Source organism: Schistocerca serialis, chromosome 5 (genome assembly GCF_023864345.2).
Source record: "Schistocerca serialis cubense isolate TAMUIC-IGC-003099 chromosome 5, iqSchSeri2.2, whole genome shotgun sequence".
NCBI lineage: Eukaryota > Metazoa > Arthropoda > Insecta > Orthoptera > Acrididae > Schistocerca > Schistocerca serialis.
The window spans coordinates 668,977,373-668,993,294 of record NC_064642.1 but is presented as its reverse complement, the minus strand read 5'-3'; positions in this window follow the sequence as shown (position 1 = coordinate 668,993,294).

Below are 15,922 nucleotides of genomic sequence, written 5' to 3'. Positions count from 1 at the left end.
AAAGAGAAGTCATTGTACAGCATAGTCTTGCGGGTTCAGAGTTTGGCAAGTTCTGATTTTATTACTTATTTACAGCAAAAGAAATGTTGTCAATGTTTTATGCATTTGTTATGCAGATTTTAACAGGGGTTAAAGAAAAATTTTTATTGTGCTCCTTTGAGGTTGTTCAGTGAAAATGTGTTTCACTGTATTGAATTGTGCAAGGTAATAAACATTGTTTGACACAAGCTGTGTATGTTTGGTAATTATGGCCCTCCGGCTTCCTGTGTTGTTATTGGATGCAAATAGCACGTTCCAGTCGCTATGAATATGTTCTCTAAAAGTAACTTTGCTTGTACGTTTACGAACCGGCTCTGTAAAAATAAGCTCAAAAAATTCAACTGGCTCTGAGCACTATGGGACTTAACAATTCAGGTCATCAGTCCCCTAGAACTTAGAACTACTTAAACCTAACTTACCTAAGGACATCACACACATCCATGCCCGAGGCAGGAGTCGAACCTGCGACCGTAGCAGTCGCACGGTTGCGGACTAAGGCGCCTAGAACCGCTCGGCAACCGCGGCTGGCTGTGAAGAAAAGCCCGCACGTCAAATGTACAAGTACAAAATGGAATTATTATGCGTATAATAATGTGCAATCTAGTGTAGACTACCTACTGCGTTTTATGTATGTCATTGGACACAAACTGTTATACTGTATCCACTATTATTTTCTGTTGGCGTTATTTATGCCATTGGACGCGAGGAAGTGGTTCGTCTACATCTATAAGGAGTTCTTGTTACGTCTTAATGTTTAACTAAAGCTAATAATAACACAAAGAGAAAACGCAAGATATCGTGGTGTGGCCCCATCACCATTGCTCGTCTTACTGAGCTATTAGGACAGCTCCCCCGAAGTCCAGAGTTCATGATATCTGTTCGTGACCACCATCCATGATGCGCGCAGTAACAGCGTCCCTAGAGTCTTTTTTTTTCTTCTAAATTTCGGTAAACACACTTTTGTCTTGAAGTGGGATGGTAAACTGAATGCTGATCTCCAAGTGCGGCAATTTTTCTTCACCCTGTATGTCAGATTCTACCAGACTTCTTTGGGTGAAGACCGTTCCTTTCGTGTACTTCACATGTGCTCCAAACTCGCGCTATTTTCCAAGCTATTTTATGCTGTCAAAGTTTATGGCAACCGTATTTAAACTCTAAACAATCTGTTTGTGTGATTAAAACAAATGTATCCCAGTTTTCTGTCCAATTCGGGTGCGCGGCATGTCTTACCTTTGTTTAAGTCGCGAGAACATATTTACTTTCCACGTTCATAGGAGGAAGCCGGTGTTTCGCCTCCTTAACCCATCTACTTAATAATATTTTTCCATATAGTCGACTCTGTATTTACTATTTATACTTACGAAAATAAGCATAATTTATCTTGGATACTTTTCTCAAAATTATATAATTTTTTGGTAGGAAGTCTTTATAAATCTATCCTTACTGTTTGTAAGGATGAAGAGTGAAAATAATACTGCTTTGGAGTGGTATATCTAATTAATTACACGCATCTCCAACGCCACTGGACATATCTCACCCTCATACCGTGTGCCACTTTCTTCTTCCTCGCTTTGCACACTATAAAATATCTGGAGTGTGTTTTCTCGTTGGAATTGGGGGGGAGGGGGGGGGGGGGAAGAAATAAACCTAACAAAACCAGAAAACGAAACTCGAAAGAAACCGAGTGTGTTTAACACCTCTGTAGAGATCGACATCTCAGCTTTCCAGTTCTAGATAACATGTCATGCCATCTATTGACAGAGAAGAAGAAACACTAAGAAGCAACCGCAGTTACTCCGCCCATCCCACAGATGCCAAAGTAATAACGCACTTGGAACAAGCAGCTGGTTGTGAGTCACCCGTAGTTACCGACGGGTACAGGTAAGATCTCGCCTGGTTAGCCGTGCGGTCTAACGCACTGCTTTCCAGATGGGTGGGTGTGCCGGTCCCTGGCCCGAATCCTCCCGGCGGATTAGTGTCGAGGTCCGGTGTACCGGCCAGTCTGTGGATGGTTTTTAAGGCGGTTTTCCATCTGCCTCGGCGAATGTAGGCTGGTTCCCCCTATTCCGCCTCAGTTACACTATGTCGGCGGTTGCTGCGCAAACACTTTCTCCACGTATGCGTACACCATCATTACTGCACCACGCAAACATTGGGCTTACGCTCGTCTGGTGCGAGACGTTTCCGGGGAGGGTCGGAGGTGTGTCCACTGGGGGCCAAACCGCACAATAACCCTGGGTTCGGTGTGGGGCGGTGGTGGGGTGAAAGGACAGCTGTACCCGGTTGTGGGGTAGTGAATCACTGAGGGCTATGGCGGGGACGAAGCCTCTCCGTCGTTTCTAGGTGCCCAGTTCAATGCAATACAATACAAAGGTAAGATCGCACTGAGTCGAACTTCATTGCAGAAGAGCGATGCTTCACGACGCGACCAAGATATTGGTTGTGTGAAATCGTATGCCACAGATCGCATTACGCGGCAGTGGACTGGCGCAATACAGCATTACGTGGCAAGGTTGACCAACTGGCCAACTATGATGGCCGTGTGGCGTCGCGTAGTTCCGTTGTAAGAAGTGAGGTATAGCAAGTGTCGCAAAACTGCACGTCATTTAAATCGTACGTCTTTTGATGTGAGAAACGACAGTCCATTCCGCAAAGTGGTGTTATTCGTGGAAAAGCTAACTGTACGTATAAGTGAATACCCAGAGTTATATGACGTTCAAAGTGAACGTTATATGAATGGTAACACGAAAAACAATATTTGGAAAGACATTGCCAAGGAAATTGGAGTATACGTAACGTACGAGTACCCACAAATTCCTCTTTTTTAACGTGTTAAACGTACAATTTGTTCATCATTTCACGACTGCATGCTCATTATTACTTTTTGTAACAGCGGATTTCCTCCTGGACAACATCCCTTTTTTACCATGTCGTTCTGAAAGATTCAACTATCTGTCAGGGAACTGACATACTCTTTAAATTAATATCCTGTCCGAGTAGCATACTCTACGAAATTGCTTTCTAAGTGAAGTAAGTCTCGTAATTGTATATCTTCAGTCTCTTCATCGTCAAACAACACTGTGTTGTTTGTGAGAAACGTATGAGTGTCACAAGTGACAAGAATCACTTGTTTACATCTTCCAGAACTGAGACAGACCCTATTATAGTAAATAGTAAGTTTTTGGTGCAATATTTCAAAAGCGTTTCGGAAAATCTCCGGGTTGTGTTAACTCTGTAGTGGCATACATTTTTCGATTGGTCAGCTAATTGTGTAGCAGGACAAGGTCTCATTGTTGTTATGGTTTTCAGTCCAAACACTGGTTTCATGTAGCTCTCCGAGCTACTCTATCCTGTGCGAGCCTCCTCATCTCTGAATACCTACTGCGACCTACATCTTTCTGAATCTACTTAGTGTATTCATCTTTTGGTTTCCCTCCAATACTAAACTGGTGATACCTTGATGTCTCAGAATGTGTCCTACCCCTCTTTTCTGTAACGTTGTGGCACAAATTTATTGCCCCCCAATTCTATTCAGTACCTCGCCAATAATTAAGTGGTCTACCCATCTAATGTTCAGCATTCTTCCATAGCAATACATTTCAAAAGCATCACTTCTCTTCTAGTCTAAACGGTTTGTCGTCCATTTCTCATTTCCATATATAGTTATACTCAAAACAAATGCCTTCAGAAAAGTCATCCTAACACTTAAATTTATATTCGGTATTAATAAATTTCTCTTCTTCTGAAACGTTGTCTTTGCAGTTGCCACTCTACACTTTATACACTCTGTACTTCACCCATCATAAGTTATTTTGCAGTCCTGATATATTATTTCCTCTACTACTTTAAGTGACTCGTTTCCTAATCTAATTCCTTCTGTATTATCTTATTTAATTCGACTACATTTCATTTACTTCTTTAATACTTATTTCCCTTTTGTACATGTTTATCTTATGTCCTTCTTTCGAGACACTGTCCATTCCGTTCAATTGCTCTTCGGCCGGCCGAAGTGGCCGTGCGGTTAAAGGCGCTGCAGTCTGGAACCGCAAGACCGCTACGGTCGCAGGTTTGAATCCTGCCTCGGGCATGGATGTTTGTGATGTCCTTCGGTTAGTTAGGTTTAACTAGTTCTAAGTTCTAGGGGACTAATGACCTCAGCAGTTGAGTCCCATAGTGCTCAGAGCCAATTGCTCTTCCAAGACCTTTGTTGCCTATGACAGAATTACAGTGTCACCAGACAACCTCAAAGTCTTTATTCCTTCGTTGCTAAATCTGACAGTGAAGAGACACCCGCATTCCAGTTCCTACCATTTTTACCAACGTTCACATATCGTCGTTTTCCGCACGTAACAAAGAAATTATCACATAGTCGTCACTATCATCTACTTTGCACTTAGATTGCCGAGCAATGTACGTTCAAAATTATGCCACGAATAGTTGCGCCGCTACAGTTCTAATTCAGCACACTAAACAGGACGGCGCCGTGCCCTCCGCTACGCTGCTACGCATTTCCGTTCAGTGTGGTCTTACCTTTAAGCGGATCTGCCTCGTTCGCAGATTCAGTTGTGTGCTGGAGTATGTTGAGTTAGTTGGGACAATTTAATAACGACGAGATGGATGCGCTACATTGCCCTATGGTTCCATGGTGTGGCCGAGAGTGCGAAAGTTCTTCTTTGTGCCTTCGACTTCCGGTGCGGTTTCTGCAGTCCAGGCCTGGCTTTTAACTTATAGAATCACCTTATGATAGAAGTTAGCGTAATTGGATGACGTGGAAGCGCTCTGGGCCCATAAGTTTAGCACACGATGTAGGGCACCACGAATCCGTTACTCCAGGACGAAAGCTTTACGCAGAAATAGTCTCTCGAATTTCGGTGAGAAACTGGCACTGAACATTCGCCTGTCGCTACTTGCTTTGGTTAATATTTCATGTGCTCGTTTATCAACATTTTTTATTGCCAATGTCTGGGTCGAATAACAGCGGTTTATTAACGTATTACATTTATATTTTATCACCACAGCTAGGGAGTGCCAAACCTGAACATAGTTCCTAACCACATTTACTGTTTTTACTGGCTCATGTAATTGGCAACCACGTGTTTGGAACCCAGATATTTTTATTCGATTAAACTGCCCACTTTTTCCACAGTAATGGTGACTTATGAACTACGGAAGTAGCTTTAATTTGTAAAATGTATCAAGTAGTTTTACAGCAAGTAAAAGTATACAGTAACAATTACTTACCAAATGCTTTACGCCAAACTTTTATGAAAATGTTATGCAGATGTTTTTTGCAACATTTATCGTCTGTTTAGATGTAGAGCCCCGTTTTTGTACCTCGCTGTTAGAGTACGTGCTGCAGTCGGTCCATTCCCATTGTGGACTCCATCAATTCTCACAGTTACGTACTTGCTAAATACCTAGCGACACTGCTCAAACCCCTTGTGGGACACTGCAGCCACCATATGAGAAACTCAGTTAAATTTGTAGAAATGCGACTACACAAGGAGGACCTACTCGTGAGCTTCGACGTGACGTCGCTTTTCACCAAAGTGCCCCTTCAAGACTCCTTGGCACTTTTAGCCCAGCACTTTGAGCCACAAATAGTCAGCCTCTTCGAACACCCACTAACAACCACCTACTTTCAGTACAATGGGGAATTCTTCAAGCAGATCGACGGTGTGGCCATGGGCTCCCCACTGGCTCCAGCGATTGCAGACCTGTATATGGAACATTTTGAGGAGGTGGCCCTTCAAACTGCCAGACAGAAACCAAGGCACTTCTTCCGCTATGTCAACGACACTTTGGTAGTGTGGGGACAGGCAGTAGATGAGTTTCTTGAACACCTCAACAGCACCAATCCGAACATCAAATTTACAATGGAAATGGAGGAAAATGGATGCCTCCCCTTCCTTGATATTTTAATTAAGAGGAAGGCAGATGGTTCACTAGGCCATGCAGTACGTAGGAAAAAGACACACACAGCCCCATACCTTCATGCAACAAGCTGCCACCATCCAGCACAAACAGTCCTGACCACCCTGGTACATAGGGCGCGCGCCGTCTGTGACAAAGACAGCCTACCATCCGAGTTGCAACACCTGAGGGAAGACTTTCACCAAAATGGCTACAGTGAAAGGCAGATCAACTCGGCGCTTAAAAGGAAGAAGGAGGCAGTGAGAACCCCGGAAGAAGATGATGATGATGAAGAAGAAGACAAACGACTCGCGTTTCTTCCGTCGTGGGCCCGCTCTCGGCCAAAATTGCACGACTTCTGCGCAAATACAATATCAAAACCATTCTCCGACCACCACCGAAGACGAGGGAGCTCCTAGGTTCTGCCAAAGATGCGCTGAACCTTAACACACTAGGAGTATACAGCATACCATGCGAATGTGGAAAACAATACATTAGGCAAACACAGCGCTGCATATCCAAATGCTGCGAAGAACATATTAGATGTGTGCGACTAGGTCACACAGAAAAATCAGCCATAGCAGAACACAGCACACTTTCAACTTCGAAAACACGAAGGTACTGTGCCGAGCATCTGGCTTTTGGGAAAGCGTTATCAAAGAATCCATAGAAATAAGGATTCACGACAATACGGTCGACAGAGACGAGGGATACCAACTCAGCGCAGCATGGAACCCTGCGATAGCGGCAATCCGTCGGGAGCGCGCTCGTCAACGTCCTCCGCCGCGGACGCAGACAGAAGGCTTACACCGAGAACCGAACGCGGCCGCCGGGGGCGACCGCCATCCCCACCGCAGCCACCGGAGGTCCAGTGGCGGGGGGCGACCGCTCATATAAATAGCCCGCTCTTCGCGAATCTCGACACCTCGCCAGAAGATGGGTAGTATGAGACTTCCCGAAACGTCGCGAGATATCAACGCTATCACCCGGCTGGAGACCCGAGAAACCTTCATTAAAGGTTTTAAACAGTTTATCTCTACAAAATAGGCAGCCTCTCATGAATATCTGATGCCTCAGGCAACCAGAAAAACTGAAAAACTACGACCAAAAGGCGAATAATCGCAGGTTTCATGTTGATTGAGAGGACTGGTGGATTTCCTATAGGGGAGGAAGCATTTTCCTGTAGTAAATCCACTAGCAAACTGAGAGACAGCTCCATCTGTCGCTGCTATTGAAAACCACAGTCTCAATGTTGGAGCGAATTATTTTTCTACTTTTGTTTCTAAGCTGTCAGCCTTCTGACTGATTTGATGCGGCCCTCCAGAAATTCCTCATCTGCGCCAACCTCTTCATCTCAGAGAAGCACATGAAGACTACGTCCGCCATTATATCTGCTGGATGTATTCCAATCTCTATCTCCACCTACAGGTTTTCCCTTCTTAATTTCCTTCTTGTAACCCCGACATTATTCCCTGATGTCTTAATACGTGCCGTCTCATCCGGTCACTTTTGCGTATGTTCCTCTCTTGACCGACTCTCCTGAGAACCTCCTCGTTCCTCGTTCTTACCGGACCACCAAATTTTCAACATTCTTCAATAATTCCACGTCCCAAATTGTTCGAGTTTCTTCTGTTCCGGTTTGCCCACTGCCCATATTTCACTATTTAATTTACGAAATACTTAATACATATATGCGTCCCAAGCAATAGTAAATTATCAATTAGTTGCGAAATAATTGTAAGAAACAGCCGAACGTCACTGATTCAGTGGCACATACTACAAAATATTCATAAGAGAATTGCTTTAGAAGTTGCCTGTATTGCAGCTTACGCTTCCGAAAGCAAGAAAATATAAACTAAGTAGTTTTTTCATGAGAATTACAAATTTCGCTAGCTCGTCGTGCCCATTACGATAGGCACATTCTTTGAAACCTAACAGCTTTTCGTGGAATCTAATGATTCACGCACTCTTCCACATTACTAGACGGATATGCTTGTAATTGAGCTATTCTTTGACATTGTCAATGGAGAGACACACGATATGTTCATTTAAAACATATATGGATAAATGTCACGCGTCAAGAGCACAAATTCTCTTTACTGGTTATCGGTTTCGGCTCATTACTGAACCATCTTCAGATCAATCTAAAATGTTGCTCAGTGTGTGACACTTATCGCACATCGTCGTAGTTTTTAAAGTTAAACCGCCTTCGTTAAATGAAATATCCTAAAGTGAAAATCATAATTGGTTGTCAATTTACATAACGAACCGCAGTTTCCACTGTAGAATATTTTATCTAACTAGGGAGACTGCTTTAAAAAAAACGGCAATTTGTAACGAGTGCCACACACTGAACAACTTCTTAGATTGATGTGAAGGTGTCACAGTAATGAGCCGAAACCGGTGATCAGTAAAGAAAATTAGTGACTTTCACATCGGATTTTTATCCACACGTGTTTGTAATTGTAATTTGTTGTATTGAAAAGGCCATTGCGTCCAAGATTCCGCCGTTTGTGGTTCATTTGTGGGTTTGATACAGCAAAAACTGCGTAACTGGTTTCTTTTCTGATATAAATAGTTTAATTACTTTTGACCTTTGTTATCTAGTCTGTGTGGTATCTTGCCTTCAGCTAAACATCTGGGCAGTTATTCGGTACATTAAATAATCTGCTCGTAAGGACACCATTCAGTACCAGTTTCCTGTTACCACGTTCATCAGCTGGTTTGGCTGGCAATAAAAATGTGATCTCATCTTTTCTAATGTGCTGCTATTTTTTGCCCTACGTAAAATCCTTTTCTATGGACTGCTAAGTCCCAGCGCGGAGGTTCGAGTCCTCCCTCGGGCATGGGTGTGTGTGTCTGTCCTTAGGATAATTTAGGTTAAGTAGTGTGTAAGCGTAGGGACTGATGACCTTAGTAGTTAGGTCCCATAAGATTTCACACACATTTTAACATTTTTAAGGACTGCTACAAATTAAAGTAAACGATACTATTTAAGCCGGCCGCTGTGGTCCAGCGGTTCTAGACGCTTCAGTCCGGAACCACGCGGCTGCTACGGTCGCAGGATCGAATCCTGTCTCGGGCATGGATGTGTGTGATGCCCTTAGGTTGGTTATATTTAATTAGTTCTAAGCTATAGGGGACTAATGACCTCAGATGTTAAGTCCCATAGCGCTTAGAGCCATTTGATACAATTTACAGGCATTTGATCTCATATTAAAATGTGTAGTCCACTGTCCACTTGGATCGCTGCTTTTGCTTTATATAAGAAATAAGAGTAGGAGTGTCGCGAGTGTATGGTTAAACCCTCGGCACTTAAGAAAAACAGTCGACTCTACAGAGAGTAATTAATTTTACACTGAGGAGACAATAGTCACTGGGTACCTTCTAATATCTTGTTGGACCTCATTTTTCCAGGCGTAGGGCAGAATCTCCACTTGGCATGGACTCCACATGTCGTTAGAAGTCTCCTACAGAAATAGTGAGTGATGTTGCCTCCATACCAGTCCACCATTGCGATAGTGCTGCCGTAGCAAAATCTTGTGCATGATCTGACCTTTCGATTATGTCCCATGTCGGGCGACCAGCCTGGCCAACTCATTCACCAGAGTCGCCCAGAATGTGTTTCAAACCAATAGCGAACAACAGTGACCCGGTGACATGGCGCATCATTATCAATAAAAATTCCATAGTTCTTTGGAAACTTCGAGGCCGAGGGGTTCTAGGCGTTTCAGTCCGAAACCACGCGATTTGCTGCAGGTTTGAATCCTGCCTCGGACATGGATGTATGTCATGTCGTTAGGTTAGTTAGGTTTAAGTAGTTATAAGTTCTAGGGGGCTGATAACCTCAGATGTTAAGTCCCAAAGTGCTCAGAGCCATTTGAACCATCTTTTTGACACGGCCGACTTCCTTCCCCACCCCTTCCTAATCCCATGAGACCGATGACTTCACTATTTGGTCTCGTTCACCATACAACCCAACCCAACATACAAATTCTTGAAATTTTACCTATGCCAATACAAATGCTCTGCGTGTCCACCTTCAGCAACACGAACAATACCTGTATCTCGATCAATATATCTGCTTTTACAGAAGTTGTGACAGCTGTTATTCTGTTCTTGACCTCTTCTACTTCACGAAGTAAAGGGGAGATGAACCAACTTTCCTTCAAATATCCCAACAAGAAAAAATCGTACTGGATCTGTGTGGCGATCTTTTAGGCCAAGAATGTAGGCAGTTTCTCGAGGTCCAGCACGCCCTGCTCTGCATAGAGTGTTGTTGAGAAACTGACAGCGCTGTTGTGCTACGGTGGCGCAACTCCACCCTTCACCCTGTTGGAAAACAAAGTCGTCGGAGTATATCCGAAGTTTTGGAACAAGCCAGTGCTGCAGCATTCCAAGGTAGTTCAAAGCTGGATAGGACGCAAGGGACCCCGAGACACTACCTTGTATTCTTGGCCTCTAAGATCGCATCGAGTATAGATTTAAGTGTCAGGAAGTCGTTTCTGAAAGTGTTTGTATGGAGTGTAGCCATGTATGGAAGTGAAACATGGACGATAAATAGTTTGGACAAGGAGAGAATAGAAGCTTTCGAAATGTGGTACTACAGAAGAATGCTGAAGATTAGATGGGTAGATCGCATAACTAATGAGAAGGTATTGACTAGAATTGGGGAGAAGAGGATTTTGTGGAACAACTTGACAAGAAGAAGAGACCGGTTGATAGAAACAGATTCAGAAGGATGTAGGTTGCAGTAAGTACTGGGAGATGAAGAAGCTTGCACAGGATAGAGTAGCATGGAGAGCTGCATCAAACCAGTCTCAGGCTGAAGACCACAACAACAACATGATCGCCAGCCCTGACCTCTTCCAGAATTTTCTTGTGGATATATGTGAAGGAACGTGTTTTTAGCTCCCCTTGACGTCGCGAAATAGAAGAACAGAGTAACAACCGCCATAACTTCTGTAAAAGCAGATTCATTGTTTAAAGTTAACGACGTATGTAGCTATCATCTAAATGTTGTTCGTGCTGCTGCCAGTGGACACACAGAACATTTATAATAGCACAGTTACAACATTAAGATTTTGTATGATACAACAGTTACCATGTTTGTTGTGCATTTTTATCAATAAATATGGAGTTTTGAAATCGTACCATGCTTTTCGAAATGCCACTGAGTTTCTTGTTCTTCTCCATTATTCTCCTTCACAATTCGTTCCAAATATCTCCCGCAGTACTTTATTTTCCAAAACTCTTTCTAAGAGGTCCGAGCAGATATAATAGAGATGTAATTTTCTGTAAGAGGTCCGAGCAGATGTAGTACAGATGTAATTTTATGTAAGAGGTCCGAGCAGATGTAATTTCGATGTATTGCTCATGCGCTGCCTGCGATATGCAAGGTATAAGAGAATCGCTGACCAGAGAGCAGTGTTGACTGTACTAACTGTGTAGCAGTAGCAGTAAGTTGTTGCCAGTGTGTGCGTGTGTCTGCTCTGGTCTGGTCTGGTGTATCATGTTGGCTAGGCCGGTCGCGATGCAGCGATGCCGGAGCCTGAGTATATAATTCATTTCAATTTAAAGAATTTAATATTTTTTTCAATGCATGATCATTCCGATTGTTGCAAAAGAAAAATCATTTGCATCCTTTCATAAATAACAAATGTATAGGCCAGCATTGCACAGAGCTGTGCCGAAAAAAATTTAGGTAAGAGCAGATACATTCGCCGTTTTTATTGAGGTAAGAATTTTTGCTTTTTTATTCAGAATGATCTTACAGGGCAATGACGCAGCACTGCTGTCGTCCAAAAATTTACCAGGTTACTGAATTTACTTTTTTTTTTATTACGAGGTTTAGGAATTTTTCTGTTTCGAGCTTACATTAAATAAAAAAAGAATTTTGTGGGTAGATTAAATGTGAATGCATTTCTGTACGGAGATTATAAATGGGAACCAATTTTGTTCTGAGGTCACACAAAAATTAGAATCATTAACCAAATAATATTTATCAAAATTTTGTGGGGAGGTTACACTTGGCGACAACCGGCCAGGATCGTATTTCTGACACTTTAAGAGCAAATAACTCAAATTCAAAATCGGCTGAAGGCCCATCACTTCAAACTCAATAACATTAATTTTTAAAATGCCAGAGGCTTTACATAAAACAGTTCTTAAATTAAGCCGATGGCCCAAACCATCTTACAGCTTAAGAGCAGAACAATTATACTTCAAAATTGGCTGAAGGCCCAAAGAATCTGACACTTTTAGAGCAAAACAACATAATTCAAAATCGGCTGAAGGCCCAACATTTAAGACCCAATAATATTAATTTAAAAAAATAATGCCAAGGCTTTAAATTACACAGTTCTTAAATTAGGCTGAAGGCCCAAACCATCTGATTTCTTAAGGGAAAAATAAACCTTAATCTAAAAATCGGCTGGAAACCATACAAGTACAAGCAACAAGAACAAACAAGAAAAGGCTAGACACCCAAGGGCGCTCAGAAGTTCCGAGGGTCGGCCTGGAATTCAAACAGTAACGCTCGCTTAGGTGAGACAGGCAGTCGGCGCAACCATTGTCGATCCGACGAAAACGCAACAGACAAACAGTCAACGGAGCCAGCAACAAGATAACCTCCGCTTCATCCGACCAACACAAAACTGTGAGTTCAATGGAACAACGTAGAAGGTATTGGCGCCCACAACCAATTATACAATGAGCTGTCAAACTACACACCATGCTGGACAGCGACAGCATGATGAGGAAAATACACCGCCTGAATTTAAATCAGAGGCCAGGGTAGGTAACCGGAACGTTAATGGCCACAAGGGATAAGATTCTGCTGGTGCACTTCAATTCATATAACCAAGTACAGTTAAACTCCACTGAAGGATGGCTAAAATTTGCCAACTTCAAAACACATGTTGTTGCTCGCAGGGATATCCCAACAGCCGACAACGAACTCCAAACGACACAATGTGAACAGACGTGAATTAGTGGTAGATTAAGTCAAAACTCAACTTTCATGTCCAGGATCGGTGAGCCACGAACCTCGTAACAATGGGAACAGCACCACACACTCCGACACTGCATAGAGGCCGCCAGTGGGCCCAGTCAAGCTATGCTCTGGGGAGATTTCCTTGCTGCATCACGCCAACCGGCCAACTGCCCAGGCCCAGACAAAGTGAAAGGACCAAATATACATCGGTCGATGAGACGACCAACGAAAAGACCAACCAATGGTCGTCCTGCTCCAATTTCCCTCCATCGGACAGTTCATGTTTGTCGTCAGCGGTCGGCGAGCACTGGCTGTCGGCGCCTCACCAGTGCTCCGTCCCCGACTTCACTGCTGCTGCATCGCGACTGCACTGCTGGTCCGTCTCCAACGGACTGCCAGACACACGACGACCCGGAAATACTATCGGTCGCTCCAGAGATGGTATGACAGTGCACCTATCGATACGAGCTGCTGGTGCTACTCACGGGGAAGTAAGGCAGGAAGTTAGTGACGCCAGTAAATGGAATAAGAAAACGAGGCGGCAGTACTGTAATAGAAGATGACAAACAATAAATGGGAAAAACGCGATCCGTGCACGGCTCCACTAATGAAATTAATGCTTTTACTGTGGTACCATAAGGTACTAAATGGTCGAAGAATTTCAGTGGAAAATTGTGTGGTCCTGGTGATTTATTAACTGTCATCTCTGTCCGTGATCTCCTCCAAAACGGATGCCAATGCCGTATTACGAAGTGTACCAGTGAGGTGCTGGGGGACCGCTGCCGAAACTGCATCATGGTGGTGGCCCTCCACATACAGTCAGTGTGGTTGATTGATGATCGCACAGGTGACACTCACATGGGTTGTCACCCTGTACCAATTTTCGTCGCCTTTATCATAACTCGGAGAAAATGTGGTGTGTGGATGGAGGTTTTTTGCCAGTCTTGTCCTGGCATGTCGTTCTAACCACAACACCTTCAAGCCTGTGGCGGGTAAGGGTAAGAATCTTCGCTTTGGCGTGAGCGATCTCCATCTGGCAATTGGGGGACGGTGGGAGCGCCCTAAGATCTGAGGGATATGGAGCGCGTCGTTTGTCGGTGCCAGGGAGATCCTTCTCCACTGTACCCAACCAGCGCACGGTGAAATGCCAGTCTGACACATTTAAGCCACCACTGAAGCCGTAATGGATACCGCAGCAATCTACATTCACTTGAGGCCCACGTACCCGCATCAGAGGAGATGTAGATGCGACTGGGTCTGCTGGTGGAGTGATTGGTCACATAAGTAAGGCAACGGCACTCACTGTGTAATACGCCACAAGTATCAGCAAAGTGCAGGTGCTGTAGCTTGGGACACAGTTCGGGGCATGGAGTGTAGTTCGGTTGTTGGTCTCTCTGAGATAATGTGCTATTGAAGTCTCCACGAATAATAATTGTTAGAGTGGCCTTACGAGAGAGGTGCAACATAACCGGTCTCGCCTGTTATCTGTCCCAGAAGGTACTTAGATATTAAGATGTCGAGTCTCTTGCATATCGAACGAAAATCCCCATGCTGATGGTCAGTACATCACATGGATACTTCCATTCCATCTACCTCAAGGGAAGCTCTCCCACCGTCTCCCATAGCAACGGAAGTGACGTAAGCAGTAATCCTGTAGAAGTATGAAAAGGTCCGCAGCCGAACTTCCTGCAGTAGAGCAACATCTACACCTGCTGCTCTGAGCATATCACGCAGCAGTTGAAGTTCGATACGTGTACTGATCACGCTGAGATAGATAAAGGCAACCTTGTAAGTTTGCAGCTGGTGTGCAGGCAGTGGGGCGTTCTTAACAACATGGAGACGAAGTGTAACAGCAACAACAGATCAACCACGCCGAGTCGCCGCTTCCTTGCACAACACACTATCGTTCCCACGCTGCCGTGGCAACAATCACGTCTGTATCCTCAGCCGAAGATGCTGGGGCGATATCATCCGTCCATGCTATCAGGTGAGTGGTAAGCTCGTCAGAGGCCTCCCCAATGAGACGTGATGGCTTCCAGGAAACCTCAAATGTGACAAGGCTTCGTTCATCATGCTGGTCGGTAATCAACGGCTGCGAATTGGCGGCCAGTCCGGTGGAAGGACACGCGTCGCAATCCGGCATGGTGGCGTCCATTAGATGTTCCTCGGGGCACTGAGAGATCTCATCGGCTCGCGACTGTGTCGCGAGCACTTTGTCTAAGGTCATCTTCCGCTTCGTACGCTTCTTCGGGGACTGCTGTTTCCGAGACTCGTCTCAGTGTCAGATAATGGAAGTGAGGCACGACGCCCAGGCACAACAGAGAGAGATACGTGAGAGGTAAAGATGTCAGGGTGGTGGAAGGCATTAGATCCGTCGGTCGTAGGTGAGAAGTCCATTGGCGACTCTCTGAGCGAACGTGATCCTCTTTTCCGCAACTCGAGCAGGTCTTTGACCGGCTGTCATATACGATAATCACTCTCTATCCCCCAGTGTACAGTTCAATGCGTACACATCACATTCTATTCCATATAGGTCATGTGGTAAACCGTACGCACTTCCCCATGACATAGGGCCTGAGGGCAGGCACCATATCATCCGTTGGCAGTTCAGATAGGATTTCAAACATGTGGATCGCCCTGAGTCTGAGACACACTTGATCCATAATCAGTGGACCAATGTTACTGTCCATATGTTGGAAGTTGATCCCATCTTCCATTTTCTCTAAAATCGTGTCGCATGCAGCATCAGTTACTAATTTAACGTAATCCATGTTGCTCACAATTGAGAGATGGATTCCAATAAGATCGGTGATATGGATCTTGACATCGTCTCGAAGAAATCGTTCAAGTGCTTTTCGACGTACATATTCATTCGAGAAACAGAATTTCAGCTTCTATTTCCGACATCAATTGGCCATTTGCTTCGAAAGACACGCATTTGCGCGAAAGTCACTGTAGCACGTAAACACCTCTAAA